This window comes from Hyperolius riggenbachi, chromosome 3 (assembly GCF_040937935.1).
Source record: "Hyperolius riggenbachi isolate aHypRig1 chromosome 3, aHypRig1.pri, whole genome shotgun sequence".
NCBI classification, from domain to species: Eukaryota; Metazoa; Chordata; class Amphibia; order Anura; family Hyperoliidae; genus Hyperolius; species Hyperolius riggenbachi.
The window spans coordinates 77,757,301-77,777,035 of record NC_090648.1 but is presented as its reverse complement, the minus strand read 5'-3'; the positions used below and the strand labels follow the sequence as shown (position 1 = coordinate 77,777,035).

At 50.1% G+C, this 19,735-nt stretch overlaps 20 non-coding genes across 20 annotated transcripts; 10 read left to right on the top strand and 10 right to left on the bottom strand.

Moving 5' to 3' along the window:
- Positions 1 to 13,268: 13,268 nt before the first annotated feature.
- On the bottom strand, positions 13,269 to 13,340 carry TRNAK-UUU (transfer RNA lysine (anticodon UUU)). Its single transcript has one exon. It is a non-coding gene; the product is annotated as a tRNA-Lys (tRNA).
- Positions 13,341 to 13,473: 133 nt separating this feature from the next.
- Positions 13,474 to 13,546, top strand: TRNAM-CAU (transfer RNA methionine (anticodon CAU)). Its single transcript has one exon. It is a non-coding gene; the product is annotated as a tRNA-Met (tRNA).
- A 395-nt stretch (positions 13,547 to 13,941) lies between these two features.
- Positions 13,942 to 14,013, bottom strand: TRNAE-UUC (transfer RNA glutamic acid (anticodon UUC)). Its single transcript has one exon. It is a non-coding gene; the product is annotated as a tRNA-Glu (tRNA).
- Positions 14,014 to 14,146: 133 nt separating this feature from the next.
- Positions 14,147 to 14,219, top strand: TRNAM-CAU (transfer RNA methionine (anticodon CAU)). The gene has a single exon. It is a non-coding gene; the product is annotated as a tRNA-Met (tRNA).
- A 395-nt stretch (positions 14,220 to 14,614) lies between these two features.
- On the bottom strand, positions 14,615 to 14,686 carry TRNAE-CUC (transfer RNA glutamic acid (anticodon CUC)). The gene has a single exon. It is a non-coding gene; the product is annotated as a tRNA-Glu (tRNA).
- A 133-nt stretch (positions 14,687 to 14,819) lies between these two features.
- Positions 14,820 to 14,892, top strand: TRNAM-CAU (transfer RNA methionine (anticodon CAU)). Its single transcript has one exon. It is a non-coding gene; the product is annotated as a tRNA-Met (tRNA).
- A 395-nt stretch (positions 14,893 to 15,287) lies between these two features.
- TRNAE-UUC (transfer RNA glutamic acid (anticodon UUC)) lies at positions 15,288 to 15,359 on the bottom strand. Its single transcript has one exon. It is a non-coding gene; the product is annotated as a tRNA-Glu (tRNA).
- Positions 15,360 to 15,492: 133 nt separating this feature from the next.
- On the top strand, positions 15,493 to 15,565 carry TRNAM-CAU (transfer RNA methionine (anticodon CAU)). The gene has a single exon. It is a non-coding gene; the product is annotated as a tRNA-Met (tRNA).
- Positions 15,566 to 15,960: 395 nt separating this feature from the next.
- On the bottom strand, positions 15,961 to 16,032 carry TRNAE-UUC (transfer RNA glutamic acid (anticodon UUC)). Its single transcript has one exon. It is a non-coding gene; the product is annotated as a tRNA-Glu (tRNA).
- A 133-nt stretch (positions 16,033 to 16,165) lies between these two features.
- Positions 16,166 to 16,238, top strand: TRNAM-CAU (transfer RNA methionine (anticodon CAU)). The gene has a single exon. It is a non-coding gene; the product is annotated as a tRNA-Met (tRNA).
- Positions 16,239 to 16,633: 395 nt separating this feature from the next.
- On the bottom strand, positions 16,634 to 16,705 carry TRNAE-UUC (transfer RNA glutamic acid (anticodon UUC)). Its single transcript has one exon. It is a non-coding gene; the product is annotated as a tRNA-Glu (tRNA).
- Positions 16,706 to 16,838: 133 nt separating this feature from the next.
- On the top strand, positions 16,839 to 16,911 carry TRNAM-CAU (transfer RNA methionine (anticodon CAU)). Its single transcript has one exon. It is a non-coding gene; the product is annotated as a tRNA-Met (tRNA).
- Positions 16,912 to 17,306: 395 nt separating this feature from the next.
- On the bottom strand, positions 17,307 to 17,378 carry TRNAE-UUC (transfer RNA glutamic acid (anticodon UUC)). Its single transcript has one exon. It is a non-coding gene; the product is annotated as a tRNA-Glu (tRNA).
- A 133-nt stretch (positions 17,379 to 17,511) lies between these two features.
- On the top strand, positions 17,512 to 17,584 carry TRNAM-CAU (transfer RNA methionine (anticodon CAU)). Its single transcript has one exon. It is a non-coding gene; the product is annotated as a tRNA-Met (tRNA).
- Positions 17,585 to 17,979: 395 nt separating this feature from the next.
- On the bottom strand, positions 17,980 to 18,051 carry TRNAE-UUC (transfer RNA glutamic acid (anticodon UUC)). Its single transcript has one exon. It is a non-coding gene; the product is annotated as a tRNA-Glu (tRNA).
- A 133-nt stretch (positions 18,052 to 18,184) lies between these two features.
- TRNAM-CAU (transfer RNA methionine (anticodon CAU)) lies at positions 18,185 to 18,257 on the top strand. Its single transcript has one exon. It is a non-coding gene; the product is annotated as a tRNA-Met (tRNA).
- Positions 18,258 to 18,652: 395 nt separating this feature from the next.
- TRNAE-CUC (transfer RNA glutamic acid (anticodon CUC)) lies at positions 18,653 to 18,724 on the bottom strand. The gene has a single exon. It is a non-coding gene; the product is annotated as a tRNA-Glu (tRNA).
- Positions 18,725 to 18,857: 133 nt separating this feature from the next.
- Positions 18,858 to 18,930, top strand: TRNAM-CAU (transfer RNA methionine (anticodon CAU)). Its single transcript has one exon. It is a non-coding gene; the product is annotated as a tRNA-Met (tRNA).
- Positions 18,931 to 19,325: 395 nt separating this feature from the next.
- On the bottom strand, positions 19,326 to 19,397 carry TRNAE-UUC (transfer RNA glutamic acid (anticodon UUC)). The gene has a single exon. It is a non-coding gene; the product is annotated as a tRNA-Glu (tRNA).
- Positions 19,398 to 19,530: 133 nt separating this feature from the next.
- TRNAM-CAU (transfer RNA methionine (anticodon CAU)) lies at positions 19,531 to 19,603 on the top strand. The gene has a single exon. It is a non-coding gene; the product is annotated as a tRNA-Met (tRNA).
- Positions 19,604 to 19,735: the final 132 nt, after the last annotated feature.

Sequence of the window (19,735 nt, the reverse complement as noted above, 5' to 3'; positions counted from 1 at the left end):
ATGCAGTGGCGGGTTCACTGAACACAACAGGTATGCAGTGGCGGGGTCACTAAACAGGTATACAGTGGCGGGTCCACTGAACAGAACAGGTATGCAGTGGCGGGTTCACTGAACACAACAGGTATGCAGTGGTGGGTTCACTGAACAGGTATGCAGCAGTGGGTTCACAGAACAGGTATGCAGTGGTGGGTTCACAGCACAGGTATGCAGTGGTGGGTTCACTGAACAGGTATACAGTGGCGGGTCCACTGAACAGAACAGGTATGCAGTGGCGGATTCACTGAACAGGTATGCAGTGGTGGGTTCACAGAACAGGTATGCAGTGGTGGGTTCACAGCACAGGTATGCAGTGGTGGGTTCAATGAACAGGTATACAGTGGCGGGTCCACTGAACAGAACAGGTATGCAGTGGCAGCTTCACTGAACAGGTATGCAGTGGTGGGTTCACAGCACAGGTATGCAGTGGCGGGTCCACTGAACAGAACAGGTATGCAGTGGCGGGTCCACTGAACAGAACAGGTATGCAGTGGCGGGTTCACTAAACAGAACAGGTATACAGTGGCGGGTTCACTAAACAGAACAGGTATACAGTGGCGGGTTCACAGAACAGGTATGCAGTGGCAGGTTCACTGAACACAACAGGTATGCAGTGGCGGGTTCACTGAACAGGTATACAGTGGCGGGTCCACTGAACAGAACAGGTATGCAGTGGCGGGTTCACTAAACAGAACAGGTATACAGTGGCGGGTTCACTAAACAGAACAGGTATACAGTGGCGGGTTCACAGAACAGGTATGCAGTGGCAGGTTCACTAAACACAACAGGTATGCAGTGGCGGGTTCACTGAACAGGTATACAGTGGCGGGTCCACTGAACAGAACAGGTATGCAGTGGCGGGTTCACTGAACAGGTATACAGTGGCGGGTCCACTGAACAGAACAGGTATGCAGTGGCGGGTTCACTAAACAGAACAGGTATACAGTGGCGGGTTCACTAAACAGAACAGGTATACAGTGGCGGGTTCACAGAACAGGTATGCAGTGGCAGGTTCACTGAACACAACAGGTATGCAGTGGCGGGTTCACTGAACAGGTATACAGTGGCGGGTCCACTGAACAGAACAGGTATGCAGTGGCGGGTTCACTGAACAGGTATACAGTGGCGGGTCCACTGAACAGAACAGGTATGCAGTGGTGGGTCCACTGAACAGAACAGGTATGCAGTGGCGGGTTCACTAAACAGAACAGGTATACAGTGGCGGGTTCACAGAACAGGTATGCAGTGGCAGGTTCACTGAACACAACAGGTATGCAGTGGCGGGTTCACTGAACAGGTATATGTTATAATTTAAGTAGGCCTCAGTTACTTGGCCTGAGTTTTCTGTAAAAGGCTTGTCCGCAGTGTATGCCTTTAAAATAAATAGAGGTTTTGTGATGCAGGCAGAGGCATCTCAGGGTCTGCGTGTAGCAGAGGATACACGCAGATACTGAGAACATGTTCCTAAAAGAAGGCCATCGGACTACTCTGACCTCAACCACAGGAACAGAAAACATTGGCCATGTTTACTAAACATCCACGGTCCTGCATATAGGCTAAATGCCTCATTGATTATTAATCAAGTAGGTGTGTATGATGACACCACGAGTGGGTCCACCAATAATCTGGTCTAGGGGGTGGCGAAGATGATGTCATATTTAACTCTTTCCTAGTCAGTATTAAAGGCTGAGGGAGCTACGAGAGGTCACTTCTGCTTCTGCTTCTTCCTTCTGCACTAGCTAGCAAGGCTGACTGGGACGACTTCTAAGCATGTTCTTCCTTTCTGTAATCTGATATAATGTATGCTGTACATAGGTAGTTTAGTGTAACGTAGTTAGGAAGAAGGTACCTGATAGACTCCAGCAGGGAGTCTAATCACGAGCTTGTAATGCAACATGAAGATTGGCATGGCTAGGATATGATGTATGTATCTATCTGTATTCCTGTTTCCTGAATAAATAACGTAAACATTGAAGAAGCCTGAGAAAGTCTATATCCTGTTTGCGGTGTGGAGAGTCAAGTGATCTCACAGTCTGTGAGACGATGGTGTCGAAGCAAGGTGATTAGAACAGTTTATAACAGTATACAGTGGCGGGTTCACTAAACAGAACAGGTATACAGTGGCGGGTTCACAGAACAGGTATGCAGTGGCAGGTTCACTGAACACAACAGGTATGCAGTGGCGGGTTCACTGAACAGGTATACAGTGGCGGGTCCACCGAACAGAACAGGTATGCAGTGGCGGGTTCACTGAACAGGTATACAGTGGCGGGTCCACTGAACAGAACAGGTATGCAGTGGCGGGTTCACTGAACAGGTATACAGTGGCGGGTCCACTGAACAGGTATGCAGTGGTGGGTTCACAGCACAGGTATGCAGTGGTGGGTTCACAGAACAGGTATGCAGTGGTGGGTTCACAGCACAGGTATGCAGTGGTGGGTTCAATGAACAGGTATACAGTGGCGGGTCCACTGAACAGAACAGGTATGCAGTGGCAGGTTCACTGAACAGGTATGCAGTGGTGGGTTCACAGCACAGGTATGCAGTGGTGGGTTCACAGAACAGGTATGCAGTGGTGGGTTCACAGCACAGGTATGCAGTGGTGGGTTCAATGAACAGGTATACAGTGGTGGGTCCACTGAACAGAACAGGTATGCAGTGGCAGGTTCACTGAACAGGTATGCAGTGGTGGGTTCACAGCACAGGTATGCAGTGGTGGGTTCACTGAACAGGTATGCAGTGGTGGGTTCACAGCACAGGTATGCAGTGGTGGGTTCACAGCACAGGTATGCAGTGGTGTGTTCACAGCACAGGTATGCAGTGGTGGGTTCACAGCACAGGTATGCAGTGGTGGGTTCACAGAACAGGTATGCAGCCAGACAGGAACAAGTTAAGCCTAACTAATCTTTCCCTGAGAGACAGTCTGCAGCAGCTCGCCCTACTCTCACTAACGCAGGCAGCACACGAGTGACCGTAATGGCCACCGCTGCCTGCCTTATATAAGGGGGGGGTGGGGCTCCAGGGGCTAGTGTAGCCTAATTGGCTACACTGGGCCTGCTGACTGTGATGTAGAGGGTCAAAGTTGACCCTCCATGTGCATTATGGGGCGAACCGAACTTCCGCAAAGGTTCGCCTGTGGGACGCGAACGCGAACCACTGAAGTTTGCATGGAACCATTCGCAGGCGAACCGTTCGGCCCAACTCTAATAATCATGTACACTCCAGGCAGCAAAAACATCAAGGCAGATGCCCTCTCCAGATGTTTCGAACCAGAGACAGCACAGCCTCCCGCCCCTAAGTCCATCATTCCACAGAGACTAGTGTTAGCAGCCACGGAGACCTGGGAGGATTGGACAGAGGTTTTGGGTCCCTTTCAGCAGGATGTTCCTGAGGGAAAACCTGAAGGGGTCATGTTTATCCCACTGCCATTTCGTTTACAAGTTCTGCAACTCTTTCACGCCCATAAGAATGCTGGTCATCCTGGAGCTGCCAGAACGCAGGATCTGATTGCCAGGTGTGCTTGGTGGCCTTCTTTGGCAACTGATTGCAAGGAGTATGTCAGGGAGTGTGCGGTATGTGCCAAGAGTAAACCCTCCCGGCTGGCATCTGTAGGAAGGTTGCAGCCTTTGCCCACCCCGAGTGAGCCATGGACCCACTTGTCCATGGATTTTGTGGGGGAATTGCCCAGGTCTGAAGGCATGTCGGTCATTTGGGTGGTAGTCGACCGTTTTAGCAAAATGGCCCATTTTGTGCCCCTGAAAGGACTCCCTTCAGCTCAGGAACTGGCCGAATTGTTCATCATTCACGTCTTCCGGCTGCATGGCATTCCGGAAGACATTGGGCCTGATTCACAAAGCGGTGCAAACTTTTTCGCGGACTTTTGCGCGCGCAATTTGCCGCGATTTGCGGCAAATTGCGCGCGCAAAAGTCCGCAAAAAAGGTTGCACCGCTTTGTGAATCAGGCCCTTTGTGTCAGATAGGGGAGTCCAATTCGTGTCTGGATTCTGGAGGGCATTTTGCCACCAAATGGGCATGAAATTGTCAGGAAGCGCGGAAGAGCCGCCGCCGCCGCGAGTCAGGAGGCGGCTCTTTCCGCGCACAGTGTGACGGAGCACGGGGAGGCAGCCGCCTCCACTTCGGCTGAGGCGGCGGCTGTCCCCGTGCAGAGCGCGGAGAAACCGCCGCGTCAGACACGGCGGTTGGCGCGCCTGGCCCCTTGTCGGAGGCACCGCAGAGCGACGCTGGTGTGGCTGGGACACATAGTCCCTTCAGGTTTAGAGTGATGCGCGCGCACTCAGACAGGGAAGATATTACAGCCAGAAGTGAGTCAGATGACCAGCTGACTCTGGCTCCACTCCTCATTGGTCCAGCACTGAGGGAGGTGCTGGAGAAGGTGCCTGTGTATGTATACTGCTAGTTGGTCATTTCTCTGGTGTCTGGCGTTGCAATCACATATGTGGGAGCACCCTGATCTGTAGTCAGATCTGCAAGTGTGCCGGGACCAGCTGGAGCTGTAATCCTACACTTAGCTAGATTCTGTTGATAGCTTAAAGTACTAGTTTGATTGTGATTATCTGTTATGACCCTTTGCCTGCCTGACTATCCTCTTGAACTCTGATCTAGTGCCTCGATATATCTGATACCCTGTTGCCGAACCCTGCCTGTACTTAGACTCCGCCTTTGCCTCCTGATCTTGTATTTTGTCTGTCCGTGTGTGTACGACCTGGCTTGTCCGACCTCGAGAACCGACCTTACTGTTAGAGGCGATTCCCCGTTCTGTTAGTGACACTTCCTCCAGAGGGTTACTTTCAGACTATCCTTCCTACTGTCAGCCTGATTCCTCCCGTCTTGGAGAGTTCAGGTCTGCGGAAGGAATCCGTGCAGTACTCCTGACTGCGCTGAGGCTTTGCCCTCAAAGTGTTACTGTTACACCAAAACACTACACTCTACTCAGGTGAACAGAGGTTAGCTGGTATATATCGGATTATCGGTGATACTGCAGATCACTTATAATCTGGTATACATCTGTATTCCCAGTGATACTGCAGATCACCGGTAATCAGATACTCTCTGTGCTTCACCGATCATTACAAAGGGGACTTTAAGTCCATTTCAGCAGGACATCCCCGAAGGGAAGCCTGAAGGAGTCATATTCATTCCTCTGCCCTTCCGTCTCCAGATCTTAGAGATGTTCCATGCGCACAAGAACGCTGGACATCCCGGAGCAGCCAGAACACAGGATCTTACTGTTATGATCGCTTCTGCAGCGTTTACTGCTGGCTGCAGTGGTATTGCAACCCAAGCAGTTTTGATGTCATTACATGCATTTGCTTGCATAGTTTGGTTTGCACTTAAACTAGTTGCTGATTCCATCTGCAGTCGCTCTGAAGTTAATGACAGTTTAATATGCTTTTGTGTAAACAAACATTGTCTGCTGCAATGGAGTGGCAATTCCTTTCCTGCAGGCTGCATATCATTGTCTGCCTTTTCCTGCTGTCAGCCTGTGATTAATTACCACTCACTTGTGTGGGAATCTGCAGGTCTGCTCCCATTGGATGACCTCAGTATAAAGAACTGCTTCCTGCAATGCTTCATGGGCTACCATAGTCTCAGATTCTGTCTGTTACTCTGCTCGTGCCCCACCTCGTTCCTAGTCCGTGTGGACTGCGCTGACTCCTGCGAAGGGGTCAGCGAGTCCTCCTAGTTCTGCTCTTGTTCTAGAAGTTGTTACTCTGCTTGTCTTGTGTCATATATTGGTTCATCGCCAATATATACGCATACTTGCACATTTTGTTATTTTCCTTGTATTCGTGTTACGTTGATACATCAGTGTCGCTGATATATACGTACACGAACTGTTTACTTCCTGTGTTCAGTTAGTCAGCCTTCCAGCACGTTTTGGTAGGTTGCGCGTATCGTGATCACCCGTGCTGAGTTAGTATCCTGCTCCTGGTTCTGTTTGTGGATTGCGTTCATCTCTGCGAAGAGATAGCGAATCCTTCTGAGTCCTGTTCCCTGTATTGCTCCAGTCCTAGTCAGCGTTCCTGCTTATGTCATATATCGGTTCATTGCCGATATATACATATGTTAGTCAGACGTTACAAATAGGTTCATTGATAGCTGTAATTGTAATACGCTAGGAAAACATACTTATTGTATATTTGTCTGTGTTACGTTCATCTATCTTGATCCTCCTATTTCCTGACTATCCTGTCCTGTCTTTGTGAGGCACGCCATCGCTGCAAGCATTGGCTGCCTCATTCCAGTCTGTCTTGTTGTGGACGCTTGCTGTCACTTAGTAGTGGCTAGTTAAGCAAGCGTTCATTCTATCAACCTGTCCTGATCTCCTCAGTCCTGGTTTATGCGCTCAGCGCTACTTTGCGCTGAGACGTTATCACAAAAGTATTGTTTGTGGCTGTTCGGATCTGCACCGGCTCTGTGCACCACAATCTCCTATTGGAGTCAGTCCTCTCCTCCACTAAACTGGGGATATCCTGATTCCTTGTGCTGGTGTGTGTACCTCCTTCATGTCAGCTTATGTGTTGCATGCTGACTGTGGAGAATACACCTCCAAGCTTAACATTATTGTAGCCCCATTACCAATCCCCATTGTGTGTGTGTGTGTGGGGGGGGGGGGTTTCCAGCAAAAATGACACTGTTTGTTATGGTTCCTGTTCCTTTAAGAAGTTTGAGAAACTTAATTCTGAAACAGAAAATGAGTTTTTTTCTGAATGTACCAGGTTCCTGGCCAATCCTGAGCTCCAGGCTACTCCTGTTTCAACGTGGGCCCCCCAGCTAATTTATGTTTTGTTTAAGGGAAATTTGTTCCAGTGGGCGTACGATGTCTTGGATCATACCAATTTGAAGGAGAGACCGCTGGAATTTCTAGCGTTTGTGATCCATAACTGGCTGCGCAAAACTAACTTGCCTTACCCTTTTAATGAGCTCCTGGCAGCTTGTCAATCAGCTGCTCCTTCTACTGCTTGCAAAAATAATCAGCAAGCAGATAATTGTTCTGATAACTTTTCTTCTGCTTTGAATAAATCACCTAAGGCAGCAGGGTCTAAAGCCAAACGTAAACGCTCCAAAAGAAAAGCGTTACAATCAGCGAAGTCGTTGCCCTTAGCGACTGCGCATCAGATCTGTAATGAGACTCCGCCATTAGCAGATAATGAAATTCAGTCACCATTCAGGGGAGTCAAATGGACCTGTGAAACTACTAATGAACTTTCATTGCTAGCCAGGGAAAATAAGAGTTCTTGTTTAAATGAATTATCTGAATATGATTATGAAGATATATTACAGAGTATTGAACAGATCAATTTATTCGTGCAGCAAGGGAAATTTGCATACACTACAGTTCAACACTTGCTACAGGTATTGGAGATCCTTAGGAATAAGAAATCGGCCAATCGCCTGCTAAATAACCCAATGTATGTTTCTGCCACAAACACATTTGCAAACTATGATCAGCCGGAATGCTCAGCTGTTAAATATGCATGGGATCCTCCATTTGAGAAAGGAGAGATGGAAGCCCTGGTCTATGAATGGAAGAAAGATGCAAGTTCATTTTGTCAGTTTTACAGTGCAAAAAGTGAATTAGTATTGAATGCATGCATTAAGTCGGCTTATAACCTAATAAAGACTGGTGTGTGTGGGTATGACTTTGTGGCTCCATTGATCGATGTGTGGAGAATGATTTTGGACGATTTTTATGCGATTCAATCAGTTGATACCAGGGAAGACACACTGTCAATTGGAGATTGTTCCACTTCCTCAGTTCCTGAGGACTCGCCTGCTTCAGCACCTTTGGCTGATTCAGCGAGTGATTCAGAGCTCCTTTTGTGTGAAATTGAAGTTCCTGTAATTCCACCCTGTACCATGGATAACTCAGTGTTACTTCCCAGTAAGACAGAAATTACTAATACTTCCTTAACCTTGCCCTGCACAAATTTCTCAGCAGAGGACCCAGAGGTCCTGCTGACTTCTGAGTCCAGCCTAGCCAGTACTCATGAGTCTTTGTTCAGTGAAACAGACATTAGAAAATCTTTGCCTGCCTCTGCAAACACTTCTGTAGAATTTACCTGTGTTAATAAAGTTCAACTCCTGTCTGATCCAGCAGATGCCAATAGATGCACTACATTAGTTTCTGAGTCCCAGCAATCCTGTCTAGAAACCTCAGAACCCCAGCATCTGAATTTCCCAATTTTACAATTGAATAGTGCTTCAGATGCACAAACATTGTGTCTTGATCTTCCTGTCTCTACACCTCGCTCTAGTTTCGTGAATAGCTCAGAGCATCTGCTATGTGAACCTGAAATCGTAGAATTATTACCTTGTTCAGAAAATGTTCCAGTAAATTTGCCCTGTACCATGAATTGTGCAGTAGATCTTCCCAATGAAGCTCAGGTCACAGAATCATTATGCTGTCCAGCAGGTGCTTCCATGGTTTTGCCCTGCGATATGGCCTGTTCAGTGATCCTGTCCAGTGAAGCTGTGGTCGCAGAGTCTTATGCTTCACCCAGTACTTTGGATACTTCAGATCCTCTAGTAGAGGAGTCTGAGGCACTGCTTACTTCAGTGGGTGTTGCAGTAGTATTCACTTGTTTAGCAGCTGTTTTGGAATTACAGTCTGCTCTAATAAAACTTGATGAATCTCTGCCCAGTGAAGCAGAAGCTATTGAAACATTGTCTTTGTCAGCAAGCGTTTTTGATACCTTGCCCTGTGCACAGTCTGATTTAGCTAAAGATGTTGAGTCCCTCTCTGATATCACAGTAGTCAGGGAACTTCAGCCCTGTCCTCTGAATGTTTCAGAAGTATTGCCCTGTAACATGGATAATTCTGACTCGCTGGAAAAAATAATAGAAATCTCAGAATTTCAGTCCGGGTTAATGAGTGTTTCTGAAACCCAGCCCTGTATCCTGGAAAATTCTGGTTTTCTGGCCAATGTGGCAGTAGTTCCAGAGTCCCCTTCCTGTCCAGTGAGTTCCTCAGTTTTGCCTAGTTCAGTGGGGATTGCTGCAATACTGACTTGTTTTGCAGCCCTTCATAAGCTCCAATCCAGTGTATTTGATGAGTCTCTGTCTAGTCCAGAAGAAGTTATGGGAACCCTGTCTAGTTCGGTGCATACATCAGAAGATTTGTCCTGTCTTGTAAATGCCCCTGAACATGATTTGTTAATAACCTTGCTGGAATCAGAGACATCTAAGTCTGATCCTGCATTTTTTAGTGAGAATCCAGTAACTGTGAAGTCTGGTCATGATGATTTTTTTTTGCCCAGTCCTGGTTTCGGTCCTGTCTTGACTGACTTTGAGGTTCCCAGTTCCTTGACATGCCCAGAAGTCTCTCTTGTGCCGGTGTGCCCAGATGTGCTTCGTATGCCAGAGTGCCCAAGTGTGTCTGTGTTAGCGTGCTCACATGCTTCCCTAGTGGAGACATGTTCTGATGTTGCCGGTTGGCCTGCATGCCCGGAGATGGTTCTGGTCCCTAAAAGCCCTGATCTTGATGTTTGTCCTTGTGACCCTGACTCTGGAGTTGCCCTGGGTTCCATAGGGGTTCTTGATAGTTCTCCATGTGAGCCTAAGGGGCGTTCTAACCTGTGGGGATCTCTTTGGAGCTTCCAAGTGTTCTGGGAGATCTCTGAGGAAACTTGTCCTGGTACCTTGGACTGGTTCAACAGTGGGTTTTGTGTTGGTAAGGACAGTTCCGGTGGGCATTGCAAAGGCTTTGGCGTTTTTGGACAGTCCCTGGAAGGCGGTGGGTATCGCTCAGAGAGTTTCTGGGTTTTTTTTTCTGGAAGTCGTGGTTCTGATGGGTATCACACTGAGGCTTGTAGTGCTGACGGGCATGGTTCGGTAGGTTCTGGTTCCAATTGGTCTAGTTTTGGTGAGACTGATTCAGGAATTTGGTTTTGTCGGGATGTTCCGACCTTCATGAATTTTCAGTCAGATCAGTTTGCTGGATTTTCCACTTCTGATTTTTTGGTTTGGGTGGTTCAGGAGAAATATGTCAGTTTTTATAGGCGTCCAGAGGCCGCGTTTAAGGGGGGGGGGGGGTTACTGTTATGATCGCTTCTGCAGCGTTTACTGCTGGCTGCAGTGGTATTGCAACCCAAGCAGTTTTGATGTCATTACATGCATTTGCTTGCATAGTTTGGTTTGCACTTAAACTAGTTGCTGATTCCATCTGCAGTCGCTCTGAAGTTAATGACAGTTTAATATGCTTTTGTGTAAACAAACATTGTCTGCTGCAATGGAGTGGCAATTCCTTTCCTGCAGGCTGCATATCATTGTCTGCCTTTTCCTGCTGTCAGCCTGTGATTAATTACCACTCACTTGTGTGGGAATCTGCAGGTCTGCTCCCATTGGATGACCTCAGTATAAAGAACTGCTTCCTGCAATGCTTCATGGGCTACCATAGTCTCAGATTCTGTCTGTTACTCTGCTCGTGCCCCACCTCGTTCCTAGTCCGTGTGGACTGCGCTGACTCCTGCGAAGGGGTCAGCGAGTCCTCCTAGTTCTGCTCTTGTTCTAGAAGTTGTTACTCTGCTTGTCTTGTGTCATATATTGGTTCATCGCCAATATATACGCATACTTGCACATTTTGTTATTTTCCTTGTATTCGTGTTACGTTGATACATCAGTGTCGCTGATATATACGTACACGAACTGTTTACTTCCTGTGTTCAGTTAGTCAGCCTTCCAGCACGTTTTGGTAGGTTGCGCGTATCGTGATCACCCGTGCTGAGTTAGTATCCTGCTCCTGGTTCTGTTTGTGGATTGCGTTCATCTCTGCGAAGAGATAGCGAATCCTTCTGAGTCCTGTTCCCTGTATTGCTCCAGTCCTAGTCAGCGTTCCTGCTTATGTCATATATCGGTTCATTGCCGATATATACATATGTTAGTCAGACGTTACAAATAGGTTCATTGATAGCTGTACTTGTAATACGCTAGGAAAACATACTTATTGTATATTTGTCTGTGTTACGTTCATCTATCTTGATCCTCCTATTTCCTGACTATCCTGTCCTGTCTTTGTGAGGCACGCCATCGCTGCAAGCATTGGCTGCCTCATTCCAGTCTGCCTTGTTGTGGACGCTTGCTGTCACTTAGTAGTGGCTAGTTAAGCAAGCGTTCATTCTGTCAACCTGTCCTGATCTCCTCAGTCCTGGTTTATGCGCTCAGCGCTACTTTGCGCTGAGACGTTATCACAAAAGTATTGTTTGTGGCTGTTCGGATCTGCACCGGCTCTGTGCACCACAATCTCCTATTGGAGTCAGTCCTCTCCTCCACTAAACTGGGGATATCCTGATTCCTTGTGCTGGTGTGTGTACCTCCTTCACGTCAGCTTATGTGTTGCATGCTGACTGTGGAGAATACACCTCCAAGCTTAACACTTGTGGCCAGGTGTGCCTGGTGGCCTTCCCTGTCAGTAGATTGCAAGGAGTTTGTTAGGGAGTGTGCAATTTGTGCAAAAAGTAAACCCTCCCGGCTGGCACCTGTCGGTACCTTGCAGCCTTTGCCCACCCCAAGTGAGCCGTGGACCCACTTGTCCATGGATTTTGTGGGCGAGCTCCCCAGGTCTAACGGCATGTCGGTCATTTGGGTGGTAGTCGACCGCTTCAGCAAGATGACCCATTTTGTGCCCTTGAAAGGACTCCCCTCGGCCCAGGAATTGGCCGACCTATTCATCGTCCACATTTTCCGGCTGCATTGCATTCTGGAAAACATAGTGTCAGATCGGGGAGTCCAATTCGTCTCTAGATTCTGGAGGGCATTTTGCCACCAAATGGGCATGAAGCTGTCTTTCTCGTCAGGCTACCACCCACAGACCAATGGGCAGACTGAACGTATTAATCAGTCTTTGGAGCAGTTCTTGAGATGTTACGTTGTGGAGGCACAGAATGACTGGGTAAAATTTCTGCCCTTCGCAGAATTCGCACAAAATAATTTGAAGAATTCTTCTTCTGGTTATTCTCTGTTCCAGATTGTGACGGGGAGATCGCCCAAATTCTCCCCTTTGCCAGTAGCCTCTACTCCGTTTCCTACTCTGGAGGCTTGGCAGAGGGCATTTAGAGATATTTGGTGGACGGTGAAGAGTAATCTAGAAAGGGCATTTCAGAGGCAAAAGGGTCAAGCTGACAAGAGACGCTCGTTAGAGTGGAGGTTCCAGCCACGAGACTTGGTTTGGGTGTCCACACGTCACTTGACCCTAAGACAACCCTCAGACAAGCTTGGTCCCAGGTTTGTGGGTCCATTCCCGGTAACTAAAAAGATCAATAACGTTACTTATGCCATTGATCTTCCCGCCAGCATGCGTGGGGTAAGGTCTTTCCACGTGTCCCTACTCAAACATGCAGTCCATGTGGGTCCTACTCCTCCTCCTCCTGTGATGGTGGATAGTCAACCGGAGTATGAAGTAGAGAAAATTTTGGACTCACAGATAGTGCAGAATTCAGTACAGTATCTGGTGCACTGGAAGGGGTATGGTATTGAGGAAAGAATGTGGGTTCCTGAGGGCCGCATGCATGCTGATGATTTGAAGAGGGAGTTTCTCACGTTACATCCGGAAAAGCCTAGAAGGAACTGTCCGGAGTCCACTCCTCGGGGGGGGGGGGGGGGGGGTGATGTGAAGATTCGTGGGAGAGCAGCCGCCTCTACTCAGCGTTAGGCGGCTGCTTCTGTGAAGGGCATGGCGGAGAGCGGAGAAACGTTAGCGTGCATGGCTCTGTTGCGGATACACCGCAGAGCGGTGCTGACATGGCTGGGACTCAGAGTCCTTCTAGGTTTAGAATGACGCGTGTCCGCGCGGAAAGGCAGAACCTATATGGCAGCCAGAAAAGGGTCAGCTGACCAAGCTGGTCAGCTGACAATTTTGCCTCTTTCCATTGGTCCAGCACTTAGGGAGGTGCTGGAGAGTACATCTGTATATATATTGCTGGTAGTGCACTTGTTCCCTGTCTGGCGTTGCGATCACAACGTGGTAGCACTCAGACCTGAGTCAGATCCGAAAGTGTGCCAGGAGGAGGAGGAGGAGGAGGAGGAGGAGGAGGAGGAGGAGGAGGAGGAGGAGAGAAAACAGCCAGTATTACAGAGGGAGGACCTTTTTCTGGCCAACAGCCGTTCTTCCCCTGCACTAATAGGCCCCCAAGGAGAAGGCTTTTGTTGGGCTCCGGTACGCTCACCTGGGAAGCTTGATTCTGATGAGCGCACCTTAGCCAAAAGGCAGGACGTTCCCATACCAGGAGTCGAACCCGGGCCGCCTGGGTAAAAACCAGGAATCCTGACCGCTAGACCATATGGGAGGCGTTCGGTAAGAGCTGAATGCATCTGGGGGAAAAAGGAGCTCGAGAGCCAGAGGGGGGCATCAGCTCTGTCTAGACAGCAAACCATGAGCCAACTTACCTGGCGCGTGTGCGGCACAGTGGCAGAAGCACTGCCTCGTTAGCGCAGTAGGTAGCGCGTCAGTCTCATAATCTGAAGGTCGTGAGTTCAATCCTCACACGGGGCACTGTCCTCATGCTTGGACAGCCTTTTGGTTAGGGCAAGTCCACCCTATAAGCGTACAAGCCTATCGCGGAGACTTTTGATCACTTTCCCACCCACTGAGATACCACTGAGAGTAGAGTCTGGACATCAGCGCTATCAGCAGCAGAGTTGCAAAAGGGGCTTGGAGCAACTGAAAATCTGACTTTGGACATTGCCTTTCTTGTCACCCGCCGAGAACTTTTGTAGATGGGGCGAAGAGAAAACAGCCAGTATTACAGAGGGAGGACCTTTTTCTGGCCAACAGCCGTTCTTCCCCTGCACTAATAGGCCCCCAAGGAGAAGGCTTTTGTTGGGCTCCGGTACGCTCACCTGGGAAGCTTGATTCTGATGAGCGCACCTTAGCCAAAAGGCAGGATGTTCCCATACCGGGAGTCGAACCCAGGCCGCCTGGGTGAAAACCAGGAATCCTGACCGCTAGACCATATGGGAGGCGTTCGGTAAGAGCTGAATGCATCTGGGTGAAAAAGGAGCTCGAGAGCCAGAGGGGGGCATCAGCTCTGTCTAGACAGCAAACCATGAGCCAACTTACCTGGCGCGTGTGCGGCATAGTGGCAAAAGCACTGCCTCGTTAGCGCAGTAGGTAGCGCGTCAGTCTCATAATCTGAAGGTCGTGAGTTCAATCCTCACATGGGGCACTGTCCTCATGCTTGGACAGCCTTTTGGTTAGGGCAAGTCCACCCTATAAGCGTACAAGCCTATCGCGGAGACTTTTGATCACTTTCCCACCCACTGAGATACCACTGAGAGTAGAGTCTGGACATCAGCGCTATCAGCAGCAGAGTTGCAAAAGGGGCTTGGAGCAACTGAAAATCTGACTTTGGACATTGCCTTTCTTGTCACCCGCCGAGAACTTTTGTAGATGGGGCGAAGAGAAAACAGCCAGTATTACAGAGGGAGGACCTTTTTCTGGCCAACAGCCGTTCTTCCCCTGCACTAATAGGCCCCCAAGGAGAAGGCTTTTGTTGGGCTCCGGAACGCTCACCTGGGAAGCTTGATTCTGATGAGCGCACCTTAGCCAAAAGGCAGGACGTTCCCATACCGGGAGTCGAACCCGGGCCGCCTGAGTGAGAACCAGGAATCCTGACCGCTAGACCATATGGGAGGCGTTCGGTAAGAGCTGAATGCATCTGGGGGAAAAAGGAGCTCGAGAGCCAGAGGGGGGCATCAGCTCTGTCTAGACAGCAAACCATGAGCCAACTTACCTGGCGCGTGTGCGGCACAGTGGCAAAAGCACTGCCTCGTTAGCGCAGTAGGAAGCGCGTCAGTCTCATAATCTGAAGGTCGTGAGTTCAGTCCTCACATGGGGCACTGTCCTCATGCTTGGACAGCCTTTTGGTTAGGGCAAGTCCACCCTATAAGCGTACAAGCCTATCGCGGAGACTTTTGATCACTTTCCCACCCACTGAGATACCACTGAGAGTAGAGTCTGGACATCAGCGCTATCAGCAGCAGAGTTGCAAAAGGGGCTTGGAGCAACTGAAAATCTGACTTTGGACATTGCCTTTCTTGTCACCCGCCGAGAACTTTTGTAGATGGGGCGAAGAGAAAACAGCCAGTATTACAGAGGGAGGACCTTTTTCTGGCCAACAGCCGTTCTTCCCCTGCACTAATAGGCCCCCAAGGAGAAGGCTTTTGTTGGGCTCCGGTACGCTCACCTGGGAAGCTTGATTCTGATGAGCGCACCTTAGCCAAAAGGCAGGATGTTCCCATACCGGGAGTCGAACCCAGGCCGCCTGGGTGAAAACCAGGAATCCTGACCGCTAGACCATATGGGAGGCGTTCGGTAAGAGCTGAATGCATCTGGGTGAAAAAGGAGCTCGAGAGCCAGAGGGGGGCATCAGCTCTGTCTAGACAGCAAACCATGAGCCAACTTACCTGGCGCGTGTGCGGCACAGTGGCAAAAGCACTGCCTCGTTAGCGCAGTAGGTAGCGCGTCAGTCTCATAATCTGAAGGTCGTGAGTTCAATCCTCACATGGGGCACTGTCCTCATGCTTGGACAGCCTTTTGGTTAGGGCAAGTCCACCCTATAAGCGTACAAGCCTATCGCGGAGACTTTTGATCACTTTCCCACCCACTGAGATACCACTGAGAGTAGAGTCTGGACATCAGCGCTATCAGCAGCAGAGTTGCAAAAGGGGCTTGGAGCAACTGAAAATCTGACTTTGGACATTGCCTTTCTTGTCACCCGCCGAGAACTTTTGTAGATGGGGCGAAGAGAAAACAGCCAGTATTACAGAGGGAGGACCTTTTTCTGGCCAACAGCCGTTCTTCCCCTGCACTAATAGGCCCCCAAGGAGAAGGCTTTTGTTGGGCTCCGGTACGCTCACCTGGGAAGCTTGATTCTGATGAGCGCACCTTAGCCAAAAGGCAGGGTGTTCCCATACCGGGAGTCGAACCCAGGCCGCCTGGGTGAAAACCAGGAATCCTGACCGCTAGACCATATGGGAGGCGTTCGGTAAGAGCTGAATGCATCTGGGGGAAAAAGGAGCTCGAGAGCCAGAGGGGGGCATCAGCTCTGTCTAGACAGCAAACCATGAGCCAACTTACCTGGCGCGTGTGCGGCACAGTGGCAAAAGCACTGCCTCGTTAGCGCAGTAGGTAGCGTGTCAGTCTCATAATCTGAAGGTCGTGAGTTCAATCCTCACACGGGGCACTGTCCTCATGCTTGGACAGCCTTTTGGTTAGGGCAAGTCCACCCTATAAGCGTACAAGCCTATCGCGGAGACTTTTGATCACTTTCCCACCCACTGAGATACCACTGAGAGTAGAGTCTGGACATCAGCGCTATCAGCAGCAGAGTTGCAAAAGGGGCTTGGAGCAACTGAAAATCTGACTTTGGACATTGCCTTTCTTGTCACCCGCCGAGAACTTTTGTAGATGGGGCGAAGAGAAAACAGCCAGTATTACAGAGGGAGGACCTTTTTCTGGCCAACAGCCGTTCTTCCCCTGCACTAATAGGCCCCCAAGGAGAAGGCTTTTGTTGGGCTCCGGTATGCTCACCTGGGAAGCTTGATTCTGATGAGCGCACCTTAGCCAAAAGGCAGGGCGTTCCCATACCGGGAGTCGAACCCGGGCCGCCTGGGTGAAAACCAGGAATCCTGACCGCTAGACCATATGGGAGGCGTTCGGTAAGAGCTGAATGCATCTGGGGGAAAAAGGAGCTCGAGAGCCAGAGGGGGGCATCAGCTCTGTCTAGACAGCAAACCATGAGCCAACTTACCTGGCGCGTGTGCAGCACAGTGGCAAAAGCACTGCCTTGTTAGCGCAGTAGGTAGCGCGTCAGTCTCATAATCTGAAGGTCGTGAGTTCAATCCTCACATGGGGCACTGTCCTCATGCTTGGACAGCCTTTTGGTTAGGGCAAGTCCACCCTATAAGCGTACAAGCCTATCGCGGAGACTTTTGATCACTTTCCCACCCACTGAGATACCACTGAGAGTAGAGTCTGGACATCAGCGCTATCAGCAGCAGAGTTGCAAAAGGGGCTTGGAGCAACTGAAAATCTTACTTTGGACATTGCCTTTCTTGTCACCCGCCGAGAACTTTTGTAGATGGGGCGAAGAGAAAACAGCCAGTATTACAGAGGGAGGACCTTTTTCTGGCCAACAGCCGTTCTTCCCCTGCACTAATAGGCCCCCAAGGAGAAGGCTTTTGTTGGGCTCCGGTACGCTCACCTGGGAAGCTTGATTCTGATGAGCGCACCTTAGCCAAAAGGCAGGATGTTCCCATACCGGGAGTCGAACCCGGGCCACCTGGGTGAAAACCAGGAATCCTGACCGCTAGACCATATGGGAGGCATTCAGTAAGAGCTGAATGCATCTGGGGGAAAAAGGAGCTCGAGAGCCAGAGGGGGGCATCAGCTCTGTCTAGACAGCAAACCATGAGCCAACTTACCTGGCGCGTGTGCGGCACAGTGGCAAAAGCACTGCCTCGTTAGTGCAGTAGGTAGCGCGTCAGTCTCATAATCTGAAGGTCGTGAGTTCAATCCTCACACGGGGCACTGTCCTAATGCTTGGACAGCCTTTTGGTTAGGGCAAGTCCACCCTATAAGCGTACAAGCCTATCGCGGAGACTTTTGATCACTTTCCCACCCACTGAGATACCACTGAGAGTAGAGTCTGGACATTAGCGCTATCAGCAGCAGAGTTGCAAAAGGGGCTTGGAGCAACTGAAAATCTGACTTTGGACATTGCCTTTCTTGTCACCCGCCGAGAACTTTTGTAGATGGGGCGAAGAGAAAACAGCCAGTATTACAGAGGGAGGACCTTTTTCTGGCCAACAGCCGTTCTTCCCCTGCACTAATAGGCCCCCAAGGAGAAGGCTTTTGTTGGGCTCCGGTACGCTCACCTGGGAAGCTTGATTCTGATGAGCGCACCTTAGCCAAAAGGCAGGATGTTCCCATACCGGGAGTCGAACCCAGGCCGCCTCGGTGAAAACCAGGAATCCTGACCGCTAGACCATATGGGAGGCGTTCGGTAAGAGCTGAATGCATCTGGGGGAAAAAGGAGCTCGAGAGCCAGAGGGGGGCATCAGCTCTGTCTAGACAGCAAACCATGAGCCAACTTACCTGGCGCGTGTGCGGCACAGTGGCAAAAGCACTGCCTCGTTAGCGCAGTAGGTAGTGCGTCAGTCTCATAATCTGAAGGTCGTGAGTTCAATCCTCACACGGGGCACTGTCCTCATGCTTGGACAGCCTTTTGGTTAGGGCAAGTCCACCCTATAAGCGTACAAGCCTATCGCGGAGACTTTTGATCACTTTCCCACCCACTGAGATACCACTGAGAGTAGAGTCTGGACATCAGCGCTATCAGCAGCAGAGTTGCAAAAGGGGCTTGGAGCAACTGAAAATCTGACTTTGGACATTGCCTTTCTTGTCACCCGCCAAAAACTTTTGTAGATGGGGCGAAGAGAAAACAGCCAGTATTACAGAGGGAGGACCTTTTTCTGGCCAACAGCCGTTCTTCCCCTGCACTAATAGGCCCCCAAGGAGAAGGCTTTTGTTGGGCTCCGGAACGCTCACCTGGGAAGCTTGATTCTGATGAGCGCACCTTAGCCAAAAGGCAGGACGTTCCCATACCGGGAGTCGAACCCGGGCCGCCTGAGTGAGAACCAGGAATCCTGACCGCTAGACCATATGGGAGGCATTCGGTAAGAGCTGAATGCATCTGGGGGAAAAAGGAGCTCGAGAGCCAGAGGGGGGCATCAGCTCTGTCTAGACAGCAAACCATGAGCCAACTTACCTGGCGCGTGTGCGGCACAGTGGCAAAAGCACTGCCTCGTTAGCGCAGTAGGTAGCGCGTCAGTCTCATAATCTGAAGGTCGTGAGTTCAGTCCTCACATGGGGCACTGTCCTCATGCTTGGACAGCCTTTTGGTTAGGGCAAGTCCACCCTATAAGCGTACAAGCCTATCGCGGAGACTTTTGATCACTTTCCCACCCACTGAGATACCACTGAGAGTAGAGTCTGGACATCAGCGCTATCAGCAGCAGAGTTGCAAAAGGGGCTTGGAGCAACTGAAAATCTGACTTTGGACATTGCCTTTCTTGTCACCCGCCGAGAACTTTTGTAGATGGGGCGAAGAGAAAACAGCCAGTATTACAGAGGGAGGACCTTTTTCTGGCCAACAGCCGTTCTTCCCCTGCACTAATAGGCCCCCAAGGAGAAGGCTTTTGTTGGGCTCCGGTACGCTCACCTGGGAAGCTTGATTCTGATGAGCGCACCTTAGCCAAAAGGCAGGACGTTCCCATACCGGGAGTCGAACCCGGGCCGCCTGGGTGAAAACCAGGAATCCTGACCGCTAGACCATATGGGAGGCGTTCGGTAAGAGCTGAATGCATCTAGGGGAAAAAGGAGCTCGAGAGCCAGAGGGGGGCATCAGCTCTGTCTAGACAGCAAACCATGAGCCAACTTACCTGGCGCGTGTGCGGCACAGTGGCAAAAGCACTGCCTCGTTAGCGCAGTAGGTAGCGCGTCAGTCTCATAATCTGAAGGTCGTGAGTTCAGTCCTCACATGGGGCACTGTCCTCATGCTTGGACAGCCTTTTGGTTAGGGCAAGTCCACCCTATAAGCGTACAAGCCTATCGCGGAGACTTTTGATCACTTTCCCACCCACTGAGATACCACTGAGAGTAGAGTCTGGACATCAGCGC